Source organism: Camelus ferus, chromosome 19, assembly GCF_009834535.1.
Source record: "Camelus ferus isolate YT-003-E chromosome 19, BCGSAC_Cfer_1.0, whole genome shotgun sequence".
NCBI classification, from domain to species: Eukaryota; Metazoa; Chordata; class Mammalia; order Artiodactyla; family Camelidae; genus Camelus; species Camelus ferus.
The window spans coordinates 35806023-35820635 of NC_045714.1; the positions used below are offsets into that span (position 1 = coordinate 35806023).

The window sequence follows — 14613 nt, forward strand, 5'->3', positions numbered from 1 at the left end:
AATAACTCTTAGAATCAGTTGTCATTAGCCCTCCAGCTTTGTTCTTTTTCAGAGTTTCTAAGCCTTTTGATTTCCATATGAATTTTTAAACCATCTTGTCAATTTCTACAAAAAAATCTGGAATTTCATTTGGGATTCTGTAAACTATATAGATCAATTTGGGAAGAATTGACATCATAACAATGTTGAATCTTCTGAACCCTCAACAACTTATATCTCTCCATTTATTTAATCTTTAATTTTGCTCAGCCACATTTTATACTCTTCAGTGTATAGGTCTTTTGCATCTTTTTGTCAGATTTATTCGTAGATATTTCAAATTTTTGATGCCATTATAAGTGGTATTTTTTTTAATTTCTGATTTTTCATTGCTAGTATTAGAAATATAATTGGGTTTTATATATTGATCTTATATCCTTAAACCTTGCTAAATTACTTATTCTAGTAGCTTTTTTTTTGGTATAGTCTATCAAATTTATACATAGGTGATTATATTTTCCGTAAATAAAGACAATTTTACTTCTTCCTTTCCAGTCTGGATGCCTCTATTTCTTTTACTTGCTTTATTGCACTGGCTACAACCTCTAATACAGTGCTGAATGGTGAGAGTGAACATCTCTCTTTAATTTGCTCCATTCTAGTTTCTGAAGGTGGAAACTGAGGCCATTTATTTGAAGTCTTTTTCTTTTTTTCCAATATAGGTGTTGATAAATTTCTTCCTAAGTACTGCTTTAGCAAGATCCCAGAAATGCTGTCATGTTGTGTTTTCATTGTCATTTGGTTCAAGATACTTTATAATTTCCATTTGATTTTTTTTATTCATGTGTTATTTACAAGTGTTATTTAGTTTCCAAGTATTAAGGGATTTTTTTCAAGGATATTTCTGTTATTGATTTCTAATTTAATTCTATTGGGGCAGAGATTTCATATGACTTGAATCCTTTTGAATTTATTGAGACTTATTTTCTAGTCCAAAATATGATCTATCTTAGTAAATGTTCCATATATGCTTGAAAAGAATGGGTATTCAGATGTTCTTGGGTAGAGTGTTATATAAATGTCAATTAGGTCAAGTTGGTTGATAGGGTTGTTCAAGTCTATGATATGATTGCTGATTTTCTGCCTGCTTGTTTTATCAATGATTGAGAGAGGGGTATTGAAATCTCTTGACTATAACTGTAGATTTGTATATTTCTCCTTGCAGTTATGTTTTTGCTGTGCTTATTTTGAAAACTGCTCGATTCATATTGTACTTTAGATGAATTTATCCCCAGTAATAGTCATTGCTTAGAAATCTACTTTGTTATTAATATCGTCAATCCCACTTTAACTAATGCTAGCACATTATATCTTTTTCCATTTTTTTACTTTTAGCTTACTTACATTTTTATATTTAAAATGTATTTCTTATAGGCAGCATATAGTTTGGTTTTGCTTTTTATGTAGTCTAACAATCTCTGCTTTTTAATTGGAGTGTTTAAATCATTTATATTTAATATGAGTATTGATTTGGCTAGGTTTAAGTCTATAATCTTGCCATTTGTTCCCTGTTTTCACCCATGTTGTTTCTTTTTTCCTCTTCTTTTGTCTTCTTTTGGATAAATTAAGTATGCTTTTCATTTTAATTTCCTTCATAGGTTTATTGGCTATAACTTTCTGTTTTGATATTTCAGTAATTACTTTAGGGTTTCTAGTGTATGTCTTTAACTTATTACAGTCTACCTTCAAGTGATATTACACCACTTCACATATAAGAATCTTAACAGTACTATACTTCCATTTCTCCCTTACCAGCCTTTATGTTATGATTGTCATTCCTTTTTACTTTTACATATGTTATAAACCCTACAATGTGCTGTTGTTGTTTTTATTGAAACAGTTGTCTTTGGAGAACTTAAATACTAAGAAAAAAATATTACATATGTACCCACATAGTTACTATTTCTAGTGATCTTCATTCCTTTGTGTAGACCCAGATGTCCATTTGGTATGACTTTCCATCCACCTGCAAGATATCTTATAACATTTCATGTAGTAAGGATCTACTGATGATGAATTCTTCCAGTTTTTGTATATCTAAAATGTTTCAATTTTATCTTTGTTATTGAAAGATATTTTTGCTGGGTATAGAATTCTAGGTTGACATTTTCTCTTTCCTAGTGCTTTAAAGATGTTACTCTACTGTTGTATTGCTTGCATTGCTTCCAGCAACAGATCTGATATCCTGCTTTTTAACTCCTCTGTGTGTAACAAGTCTTTTCTCTCTGGTTGCTTTTACTGTGTTAGTGATTTTGAACTATTTGAGTATGGATGCATTGGTATAGTTTTCTTCACATTTCTTGTATTTAAGGTACATTGAGCTTCTTAGAACTGTGTGTTTATTGTTTTCAGTAAGTTTGGAAAAATTTAGGTCATTTTCTTCAAATATTTTTTCTCCCCCCATCTCTCTCCTTTCCTTCAGTGATTCTGATTACCTGTAGGTATGGCTGCTTGAAGTTGTTTCACCACCGATGTCCCACCCATTAATGCTCTTTTCATTTTCCTTTTTTCTTTTTTAAATTCTTTTTTCATTTCAGATAGTTCCTATTGCTATGCCTTTATATTCACTAATCTCCTGCCATGTCTACTCTGTCATTTATCCCACCCAGTGGTTTTCATCTTAGACATTGTCTTTTGCAACTATAAAAATTTGATTTAGGTCTTTTTTTTTTTTTTAACTGTTTCCATAACTCTAAACTTTTTATTGTGTAAAATACATGTAACATAAACTTCACCACTTTAACCATTTTAAAGTATATAATTCAGATTGCTCTACACTGGAATTTGACACAACATTGTAAAATGACTATAACTCAATAAAAAAAAGTTTAAAAAAATAAAATAAAAATAAAGTATATAATTCAGAGTTATTAAGTACATTCACAAATTGTGCAGCATAATTTGTGCAACCGCTGTGTGATCATCACCAACCATCTCCAGAGGTTTTTCATCATCCCAAACTGAAGCTCTATATCCGTTAAGCATTAACTCCCCCATTCTCTTCTCTCCCCAGCTTTTGGTAACCACTGTTGGTTTCTGTCTCTAAAAATTTGACTACTATAGTGGAATCAGACAGTATTTGTCCTTTTGTGTTTGGCCTATTTTATTTAGCATACTATCTTGAAGGCCTATGCACATTGAAGCATATATCAGAATTTCACTGTTGAATATTCAGTTGTATGTCTATACCACATTTTGCTTATCCATTCATCCACGAGTGGTTGTTTTCACCTTTTGGCTATTGTGGATAATGCTGCTACAAACAACGGTGTACAAATATCTGTTCAAGTCTTTGTTTTCGATTCCTCTGGGTATATTCCTAGTAGTGCAATTGCTAGATCTTATGATAATTTTATATTTAATTTTTTTGAGGAGCCACCATTCTGTTTTACACAGTGGCAGTATCATTTACATTCCTGCCAGCGATATGTGAAAATTCCAGTTTCCCCACATCTGCACCAATACTGTTATTTTCTGTTTTTTGAAAATACCCATCCATCCTAGTGGATGTGAAGTGGTAAACCGTGCTTTTGATTTGCATTTACCTAATGATTAATGATGTTGAGCATCTTTTCAGTGCTGATTAGCTATGTGAATATCTTCTTTGGAGAAATGTCTATTCACGTACCTATTTTTTGAGTTGTTTAGAGTTGTTATTGAGTTGTAGAATTTCTTTATATATTCTGGATATTAAACCCTTATCAGATACATGAATTGTAAAATATTTTCTCCCATCTTGTGAGTTGCCTGTTTATTCTGTTGATAGTGTCCTTTGATGTACAAAAGTTTGATTTTGATGAAGCTCATTTTATCTTTTTTGTTGTTGTTGCCTGTGTTTCTGGTGTCATATCTCAGAAATCATTGCCAAATTCAGTATCATGAAGCTTTTCCTCTATGTTTTCTTCTAAAATTTTATAGTTTTAAGTCTTACATTTAAGTCTTTGATCGATTTTGAGTTAATTTTTGTTTGTGGTGTAAGAGTCCAACTTAATTCTTTTGCATGGAGGTATCCAGTTTTCCAGGCTTTGTTGAAAAGACCGTTCTTTCCCTTTTGAATGATCTTGGCACCTTTGTCAAAAATCATTTGACCATATGTGTGAGAGTCGTTTTAACCATAAGGTATACGATTATAACTTTTTTTCTTTTTAATAGAGGTACTGGGGATTGAACCCCAGACTTCGTACACACAGGCACTCTACCACTGATCTATATCTTCCCTTTACAATGATAACTTTTCATGTTACTTATCTGCTCATTTTAACATCTGTTTCAGTTGAGGTTGAGTTTGATTGCTTATTTTCCTCATCATGGATCAGGTTGCCTTCCACTTTATAGGCTTGATAGTCTTTGACTGAATGCCAGATGTTGAGAGTTTTACCTTGTTAAGTGCTGGATATTTTTGTAATCCTGTAAACCCACTTGAGCTTTGTTCTGGGACAGTTAAGTTACTTGGCAACAGTTTAATCCTTTTGGGTCTTGCTCATAAGATTTTTTAGGCACTTCCAGCTCCATGCTAATTATTGGCCACTATTGAGGCAAGACTTCTCCGAGTATTATCCCCAAACTCCATGATGTTCTCCCCAGTGCCATGGCTGATGGGAACAGACACTATTCCCCACTCAAGTGAGCACTGGGCACTATTCCCTTTCATTTGTCCTGTTGGTTCTTTACTTGACTTCAGGTAGTTTCCTCACACACTTGTTTTGATCACTGTCCTGATGAATACATAAGGGGACGCTCTGAAGATTTCCAGGGGTTTCTCTTTGTATACAAAGAGCTATAGCTTGCTCTCTCTTGCTCACTCGTGTGCTCGCTCGCTCTCTCTCACATCCTCTTATGAACTCCTTTCTCTCTCTCCCACTCTCTCCCCCTCACTTTTTCTTGTTAGCTTTTAACCGCATTCACTCATTTCTTGCACTCCCTCATGCTTCTGGCAACCACCAATCTGTTCTCTGTATCTATGAGTTTGTTTTTGTTTCTTTGTTCTTTTCCTTTTTTTAGATTTGACCTCTAAGAGCGATCATATGGTATTTGTCTTTCTCTGTCTGATTTATTCACTTAGTATAATATTCTCAAGTTCCAACCATATTGTTGCACATGGTGAGATTTAATCTTTTATGGCTGGGTTAATGTTCCATTGTGTGTATATGCACCACAATTTCTTCATTCATTCATCCGTCAATGGACACTTAGATTGTTTCCATATCTTCCTTATTGTAAATAATGCTGCAGTGAACATGGGGATATATGTCTTTTTGAGTTAATGTTTTTATTTGGATAAATACTCAAAAATTGAATTGCTGAATCATATGATAGTTCTACATTTCATTTCTTGAGGAGCCTCCATATTGTTTTCCATAGTGGCTGCACCAATTTATACTCACAGCAACAGCGCACAAGTGTTCTCTTTTCTCCACATCCTTGCCAACACTTGTTATTTCTTGTCTTTTTGATAATAGCCATTCTAACAGATGTGAGGTGATATCTCATTGTGGTTTTGATTTGCATTTTCCTGCTAATTAGTGATGAGCATCCTTTCATGTACCTGTTGGCCATCTGTATGTCTTCCTTAGAAAAATGTCTACTCAGAACTTCTGCCCATTTCTGAAACTCTTACTACATTGATTTCCCCAGGCTCTCAGCACCATCTCTTCAACTCAGAGAGTGCGGTGGGCTCTGCTTCAGTCCCCCCCTTATGCTGACGCCTGAAAGCTCTCTCAAGGCAGGGAGCTGGGGCAATCATAGGGCTTACCGCATTTGTTTCCCATCTGTCTGGGATCATTGTCCTTTATCAGTCAATGTCCCAAGCCTTGAAAACCACTGTTTCATATATTTTGTTTGGTTTCTCTGGTTGTTTCAGGTGGGAGGATAAATTTTATCCCTGTTATTCCATCTTGGCTAAAAACAAGTCTCTACTGCTCCCTTTTTAACCAGTAAGATCACAGCGTTTCTGTGAAGGGCCGTGTGAGTTCTATTACAGGAAAGGGGATACCACAGTAGGTGTTCAGTCAGTTACTCCCTCCTCACCCAAGTCTAAAGGGCCTAACTCCTAGGAATCTAAGTTTGGCAGTGACTTGGCTGGACTTAAGGAATGCTAGGTCCAGAAACCTTGCAACTGAACCTCTGCTAGCCTAGAAGTCAGCACCTTCTAACCCTGAGGGCCATCACAGGGTGAACGTGCCATCTGCTTGGGTCCAAGAGGAGAGCTGAATTATGACTGTGAGCTCCTAGAGATGATGGTCTTAGCTCTCCCACTGGACACTGTGGGCAGACATCCATTTCACCCCTGATGGTTGGTGCAAGTAAGTTGTGGTACCATGCTCCCCCTTGCCAATAACTGATTCAAGAGCCAACATGGTACCCAGTTCTAGCCAATTGGATGCAGGACCTGGAAAGTCTAGAGGGGCTGCTAGGAAAGTTCTCCTCCATTTTAAGCGAGTCAGGGGGAGAAACAGTTGGCCTTCTCTGGAGTTGCCATATCCCAAAGTGACTCTTGGAGCTACTGCCACCATTTTGGCACCAACCTGAGAATGGAGCCAACAGGAAGGACAGCAGATCAGAGAAGAAGGCCCAAGGCCCTGAAGACATCACTGAGCTGCTGAATCAAACATCCCCAAAGCCCATCTCGCCTCTGGATATTCACGTAAGGAAAAAAAAATCTCTTGTTTAAGTCAGTTAAACTTAGAGTATCTGCGGGGAGGGTATAGCACAAGTGGTAGAGTGCATGCTTAGCATGCATGAGGTTCTGGGTTCAATCCCCGGTACCTCCTCTAAGAATAAATAAATAAATAAACCTAATTACCTCCCCCCACCCCCCCCCCCAAAAAAACCCAAAACACTTGTGTTTCTGTTAGATGCAACCAAAAACACTGTCACTGAGCCAGCCACCTAGAGGGCCAGAGATATATGGGGAGGGGGAGGCACCTGGAGGGAGTCTGTTCTCCTGCTAAGGAATTCCAGGTTCTCCTTTAGGTGAGAAACTGGAGCTGTGAAAAGATGTGCCCAAGGGAATCACAGTAGGGAATCAAGAGCATGGAGGCCCATCAGCCTTCCGGCTGGTGCCTGCTCCCCACAGCCCCTGCTCTTAAGGTCCAGAGGCAGCTCTGATGGTGGGGCCTGTGAGGTGGGGGCCTCAACGTTCACCGGCCCAGGTCAACATTTAGTTCTCCTGCTGAGCAAGGGCAAGCAGATACCAGAGATTTTCTTGAATTTGTGTGCTAAAATTGTGTCCTTGGAGGAAAATATCAGAGTCCCCCAAGCTGTACTCAGGGTGATTATAGGTAACAACTAATTGCTATAGTTTGAAAAGAACTTGTCCAAAGTTCCTTCCCAGGACCACCTAACAGGGCAAACCTCTGAAAGCAGAGGCGAGCAAACCTGGGGCCAGAGAGGCTTGTGTCTGCTCTTCACTCCAGAGTAGGGAGCCCCTCCATGCCCTGACCTCCTCCCTCTACCCTTGGAGCCTGTCTAAGCCAGGTGGACCATGAATGGGCCCAGAAGTACCTCCTCGAGTCCAGGGACAAAAAGGGCTGCTTTGGGCCATACAGAGTTCCTATCCCTAGAGATCGTCTCCCCCTTGCCCACCAGTTAGAGCCTCCAGAACCCTGAGGATGTGAAGCATTCATTCCAGAGTTACTGAGCCCCCAGCTGTGCTGGGCACTATTCTAGGTGAAAGGTATTCAGCAGTGAATAAAACAAAGTCCCAGTGAATGTGGAGGAAAAGGCAGATCAATAAATCAATATAGATTATAATGTCAGATGGTTGTAAGTGCTGTAATAAAATCCAAGTCAGAGAAAGGAGAGGGTGGTTTTCAGAAAGGGTGGTCAGGGAAGGCCTCCTTGAGGTGGTGAAATTGTAACAGGTGAGCTGAGAACCTTTAATGAACCAAGGAGTCTGCCATGCAAATATCTAGAGAAAGTTCCAGGCATGGTTTTGAGCCAAGTTTGAAGACTAACAGGAGTTTGGTGTTGCTGGAAAGTGATTCAGGGGAAGAGAGGCGTAAGAGGTGAAGTTGGAGAGGTGACAAGGTAGGATCTTGGAGGTCTTGCAAGCCACAAGGAGCACATTGGCTTTCCCTTTTGTGTGTGATCAGAGCTGTTGGAGGGTTTGGAGCAGAAGAAAGATGTGACCAGACTCAGGTTTAAAGAGCCGCTCTGGCTGCTGTATCCATGTAAGCCCCTGGTACATAGTACGTCCTCACTAAGTGTCGGGGGTTATTGTTACTGTTTTCAGCCTCATCGTTGGACTCTTGAGCTCAGTGAGGGCAGAGACCTGAATAGTCATCTTGTGCCCCTAATGTCCAGTACAGAGGATGCTAAGATGTATGCATACACAAATGAGTGACTCAGGACCTGAATAAATGAGCAAGCAGGTGTGGTCTCATTCTGAGGATGAGACTCAGGCGCCAGAAGAGCACTGAGACCCACGGCTGCCAAGGCCCCTTGCTGAGGCCAGTCACAGCATGAAGGTACCTTACCACTGGCCGTGCAGCAGAAAGATCAGGTGAGCATGTGTCATGGTAAGCACCACTATTGAAGGCCTAACTGAGAACATGTAGGACACAGCTCGGCCCCAATTTGCTGCAGGAGCCAAAATGCACCTTGCCAAACACCAGGTGCAGAGCAGGCAAACCACAAGGGGTTTCCAGGATCATGAGGCTGCTTTCAGGCTCACCCTGATTCCCCTGCGAGCATTAGGGACAGGTGTTTCGCACAGAAGAGAACCCCAGAGGGTACAACGCAGCCAGGCACTGGTGGCCAAATTTTGGGTTCTACGTCTCCTTGAGAGGTGGCAGAGATTGTTGTGGGCTAGGGCAATCATGGAGGGCTTCCTGGAAGAACTCCAGCCTGGACAAAGGGAAAAGATTCAAACTGAAGATACTGGAGAGCTGGAGTTGCAGACACTGCCCTCCCCTTGCCTCCAGCTTCCCTATGAGCTCTCCCACCTCTGAAACACATGTGATACCCCTCCCCACTATCCACAGAACAGTGCTTTGGCTTTGCATTCAGAAGTCCTGTTTCCAGAAAATGACCTTAATGTACCCATTCAGCCTTGCCTCTCCTGAGCAGCCACACATAATGCATTTTCTTTTTAAAATTTTTTTTCTTCTTTTTTTTTTTTTAAACATCATGCATTTTCTATTCCAGCGCGTTTGGTCACGCTGTTTCCTCTGTCAGGAATTCCCTTCTCCAGGCCCACTTTCTAAACTACTGCCCATTCATCAAAGCCCTGCTCCAGTGTCCCAGCTTCAGAGAAGTCTCCACCCTCTGATCCCACATCACACACAGTTGGAAAAGCTGTATGCCAAGCTGCTCTTACTGGTTCTGTCTCTGGGGTGACTGTTACGTAACAGGCCTCTTGTCCTGGTGTAATTATTAGTAGTGTCCCTTTCACTCTCACTCCCAGATGTGTTCCAGCTAAAGACAAATTACTCAGTCACCCTTCATTGTCCCCACACTTCTCTTCCCACCTGAAATCCTTTGGGCAGGAACCATGTTGTCAGGGCTGAGCACAATGCCTTGACACATTTGGATAGACATTCACTTCACACAAGTAAATTTTGAGGTGCACATGGGGCAAAGCAGCAGACAGGTCCCTGTCCTTCTGACACGTTAGAGGGAGAAGTAAAAGAGGAAAACAAAATCACTTCAGAAGGCTACCAGGGACAGGGAGGAAGTCACGGAGGGTGGGGGGACAAGCGATGTGAAGGGGTAGAGGATGACTTAGGCAGGCTGGGCAGGAAAGGCCTCAGAAGAAGTGTTTAACGGAGGCCTGAAGGGATTGATAGAGCCAGAGATGAGAATATCTGCAGGAAGGAAATCCCAGAGAAAAGCAAGTGCAAAAATCCTGAGGTCATAACTTAATTAGTGTTTAAAGAGCAGCAAAGAGGCGAGTGTTGGGGGAGTGAAGGGAGATTAATGGGATATGTAAGCAGAGACCAGAAAATGATGGAACTGGTCAGCCGTGATAAGGAATTAGGACTTCTTTTTCCTGCCAGTGGAGGGTTTTGGAGGGAGGAGTAACATGATCTAAGTTATTTTTCCCCCAGACTGAAAGATTTTTATTTTTTCATCATGCAGTAGAAGGCAGAGTGCCATGAATCCTCTTCTGATTGGACAAAGCCACCTCATGACTATTTCTGTCTAGAAGCAGAGTTGTCAGTTACAGTGATGTCAATTACAACACAGCCGCTGGGGCACAGGTCATCAAGACCATCAGGTTACAGGATTTCTTTCTGGAGGTTAGCCTCACAGAACATGGTAACAATTTCCAGTCTTAAGTCCTACAAAACCATCTTATTCAAACTGCTTCTAAATTCAGTGTTATATTAACAGGCCACAACTTAATAACAATCGTGAATAGTCACGTAAGTTTCTAAATGGCATAGAAAAATTACGTTGATGTTCCTGGTAAATGTTCTCAGCTAAAAGCAACAAGCAGGCCTGGATAGCTCAATTGCCCCAGCGGACAGAAACAGAGAAGGGGATGCATAGGGTCTTTATTAAAATCTGTGAAGTGAAAAACATAGCATTTTTCTACAAACACAAGGTCAAACCTGGACTGAGTTGCAGTGTTCTGTTATTAGTTCTTCTAATTTTAAAAAACGTATTGGTGAATCCAAGAAGTTAGGAAGACAGGGGGCTCCCCTCCCTGCACCTCACAGGCTTTCTGCCATCCCTGCCTTTCCAGCTGGCTCTGGCCTCTGCTGCACTTCTCTGCCTAGAGCAGCTGCCCCTTTAGTTTGTGTCAAAGCCTCCCCAGGTCCTCAGGAGCAGAAGACAAGTCCTTCCATGGGAAAGGGCTTGGGTATGGTCACTCCCAACAAATGAGATGGAGATAGGGAGAGGGGTCTTGGAAGGAGGTACAGCTAAGCTCTTGTACCTACAGGATCCTATGGGAGCTTGGACCTGGGAGAAGGAGAAGAAAGTAGAGTTGGGGCTAGAGTTAGTCTCCAAGAACACAGCATAAAACAAAACAATGAACTCTCCCTGCCCCTGGGGGCCCAGACTTCCTGGTCTCTGTTGAGCAGCTCTGTGCTGTACCCTTTGCTGAAAGGGGCGGGGCACAGGTGCAATGGGTGCAAAGAGAGCTCAGCCAATCTACAGGACAACCCTCCCTCTCTGGAGACAATCAGAGGCAAATTCAACAAGAAAGCCTGTCTCCTCAGCTGTCTGTAAAAAACCTTGCTTCTTTAGTTGTTTATTTTCTGTTTCTGAGCTATCACTTTAAAGAAAATTTTTAAAAAGATATGTGATCTAGGCAGGTGGAGACGGGCTCCATGACCAGAAACCCCTCCCCCCCAACACCCTCAATATGACAGCCTAAAAACAGGTGGAGACAGGGGATCTGGATTCTCTGTGTGTCCAGTGACTAGGGCTCAGGTAGGTAGGCTTCTGGAAGGGATCCCATTAATGACCCTGCCTGGAGCACATGCCCAGATATGCCAGCGTGGCAGAGTTTCTGGGGGTTTGGGGGCTCCCTTGTGTGTTGGCAGGTGGTCCACATGGGTCCATAGGCAGGTCTTGAGGTCCTTATAGGCAACAAGGTTGGTGACTACCTAGGCAAAACTCATAAGAAGGGCAATGGCCAGACACTAGTAGAGCACAGAACTTCACAAACCAATAGCAGGCTGAGAGGTAGGACCAACACAGGGTAAGGAGAGCAGTGTGATCACAAAGAATGCACTGCCCACTGTTTCATGACCTTAACCTCACCCATGCCCATTCTGCTAGATGCCCAACAGTCCAGAAGCCTGGCCTATGGTCCTGAGGCACTGGAATGTCCAAGTCTGGTTGACAGCCAGCACCAAAAGCACCCACTTCACCTTGGGTGATGAGACTCAGCCTGCCACAGCCAGCTGTGGGGCCAGCATAAATATGAAGCACAGCATGTTGTGTCCTTGAAGTAGCAGGCCTCGAAGAGGCACTGGTCCTCCTAGCAATGACTTTCGGGTGCCCGTGTCAAAACTGGGTGGGAAGATCACGATCAAAGATAGGTCCAGGCCATGAAGATGATGGCAGTACCTGTCCACAGCACTGGGTGCTAGGGCAGACACTGTAGCATGTGACAGTCATGTAATGCATGGAGGCTACATGGAAACAGAAGACGTTGGCCATGCAGGACACAATCTTACAGCTGCGTCCACTTAAATCCAGAGGGGTCAAAGTACACAGAACAGAAAGCAGAGAGCTGGCTTGGCTGGCCTAAGCCCAGGTTCCGAGGAGGCAGAAGGGAGTCTTGTGTAGGGGCCAGGTCCCAGGGCAGCACTTAGCCAGAGTGGAACCCATAGGGCCTGGAAGGGGCCTCTGTGGGTGGACTTGCTAGGCCTCTCCTGGCTCTGTGGGGCCTGTCCCCCAGCAGGTAGTACTGCAGGGGGTTGGGCCACAGGTCCTCTTTAATAATCTGGGCCACCTTGTCGGCTTCCGGGAAGCTGTGCTGTGAAGAACCAGCTGAAGAAGCTTCAGACAGTGTCTCGGGTCCTGTGTACCAGAGCTGGAAGTTCCTGGCCCCAGTGCCAGAGAATGCGACTTGCGACTGACACCACCCTGCCTGAGGATCTGCACTCATACTCCTTCACAATCACCTTGTTCCGGAAGTAGGGGTTGCTCCAAAAACTGAGCTTGAACTTGCAGCCTGTCCTGGTGTGCTTGAGCTCCCTCATCTCCAAATTCATCAAGTAACAGAGCATGTCTTCATCTCGGGGGCTGATCATGGCTGACAGCTGCGGGTGATTCAGGAAGGCAGTGACCAAAAAGCCAGGAATATTCTGAATGATGAAGCTAGGTGCAGCCGGCGCACGCGCCCAAACCTGCGCTCCAGCCACAGGTAGGCCCTGTCGGCCTGGGCACACATGGCCTGCAGCTCCCACTGGACGGTTTCCAGTGGGTCCACAACTGGGCCTTTAGGGGTCCCGGGCCTTCCTGCACCTCCGCCCCCACCTCCAGCTTCTCCTTCCCCAACCTGCTGCTTCTCCACCTCCTCTTCTGCCTCCTCCATGAAGATGGCGTCCTCCTCAGTCATCACTTCCTCGGCCTTCCCGCCGGTGCCAGCCCGAGCCCCCCACCTTCCTGCGTTTTTCCAGGCTCCGGTCAGTTGCGCCGGAGGCCGCTTCTCGGGGCTCCGGGGGAGGGGGGAAGGTCCCAGGGCCGGCTGCGTGGTCAGGTGTCCTGACCGTGTCCCCCGTTCTCTCGGTCTCAGACGCTGGGTCCGGGCGAGCGGCGTTTTCCAGGCCCCCCGCACTCTCGGCCGCCATCACCTGCGGGAGCCTCTGGCCTTGAGGGGCTTGGGGAGCGAGGTCGACACTGCGGGTTCCGCGAGAGGGGTGGTTCAGTGGCTTGTAGGAGCCCCGGGAGGCGAGCAGGCGCGATCTTCTCTTACTGACTTGCTCCGCCCCCTTGCGCCCCCACGCGCCCCCACCCCTTTTCGGATATGATTCGTAAGGGTTCTGGCTACCAGGGGCGAGAGGCCTGGTGGAGGGGCAGCGGGCTGCCACTGCGGACGCCCAGACAGAACTGGCAGCTGGCGGTGGAGATGGGGTGAAGTGCAGGGGTGTACCAAGCCAGGAACAGTTCCAAGCAGGCCACCTGGGATCAGGCCCAACCCCCGATCACGGACAGATAGAACCTTCCATCATAGCCACCATGCCAGGCAATTACTGGAACCCGAATCTGCATTGGGCAGGTAGGAGCCCCTCGGTGCCCACACTCCCCCAACTCGACTGAGGCTTTGGGGCAGTTGTAGAACACTTGGAGCTTTGTACCGGATAAATTGCTCAGGCATATGAAGAGGGCTCAAGAGACTGACCAGAATGAAACTTGAATGTTGATTGTCAGGCACACGGAGGTGCTCAAAATACTTAAGGAAAAAGGAAAAAGCAAGGTCAGAGTAGAAGGACCTGGGGGGCAGGGGAAGTTCTCAAATGCTGCCAACCAGGGAGAAAAGTGGGCCTCTGCCTGGTTTCCCCCAATGAGCTGGCTCCTCCGGGACTGTCAGGCTGAAGGGTAGGCATTGCTTCACCTCGTCCTAGGCCCACGGGCTACCCCTTGCGCTGTACCAGGCATTTCATAAATGTGAATTCTAGTCTGAAGTGCAGGGTCTGTGCATGGATAGGATAAGGGCTTGGATGGACCAGCCCCTACAGCTGTGATCCTGCAAATGCATTTGCACTCCTGTGGTGTCAGCTTCCCAAACTTGTGGCCCATGGATGTCAATACACCTAAAGCCCACCCCCTCACCTGGAAGTCCTTGCTACCTCCTCTAGAAAGCCTCCAATTCCTCCCATCCAAAGGATAAGATAGCTTTGAGCCCCCAGACCCATTCCAGGGTGTGCATCCCCTAGAGGGCAAGGTGGATTCCCTTGGGGCCCCAGCAGGGATCTGACCCACTGGTTAGATAATCAAGTAAACTGAAGGCCAAGGAGATGAAGGGCCAGCCCACTGCCTTTGTACACAAACCACTTGTTACACACATTAACACTTAATGTCCCAGGAACCCTTGGGCTGGACTCTGGAGTGATTTGCACTGCATGACTATGGACACTGGCTCCAGACCACAGAAAAGCAAATTCAGTCTGA

General features: G+C 44.4%; 1 pseudogene; it reads right to left on the minus strand.

The window, feature by feature from the left end:
* Positions 1 to 8150: 8150 nt before the first annotated feature.
* On the minus strand, positions 8151 to 13713 carry LOC116657806 (annotated as a pseudogene).
* Positions 13714 to 14613: the final 900 nt, after the last annotated feature.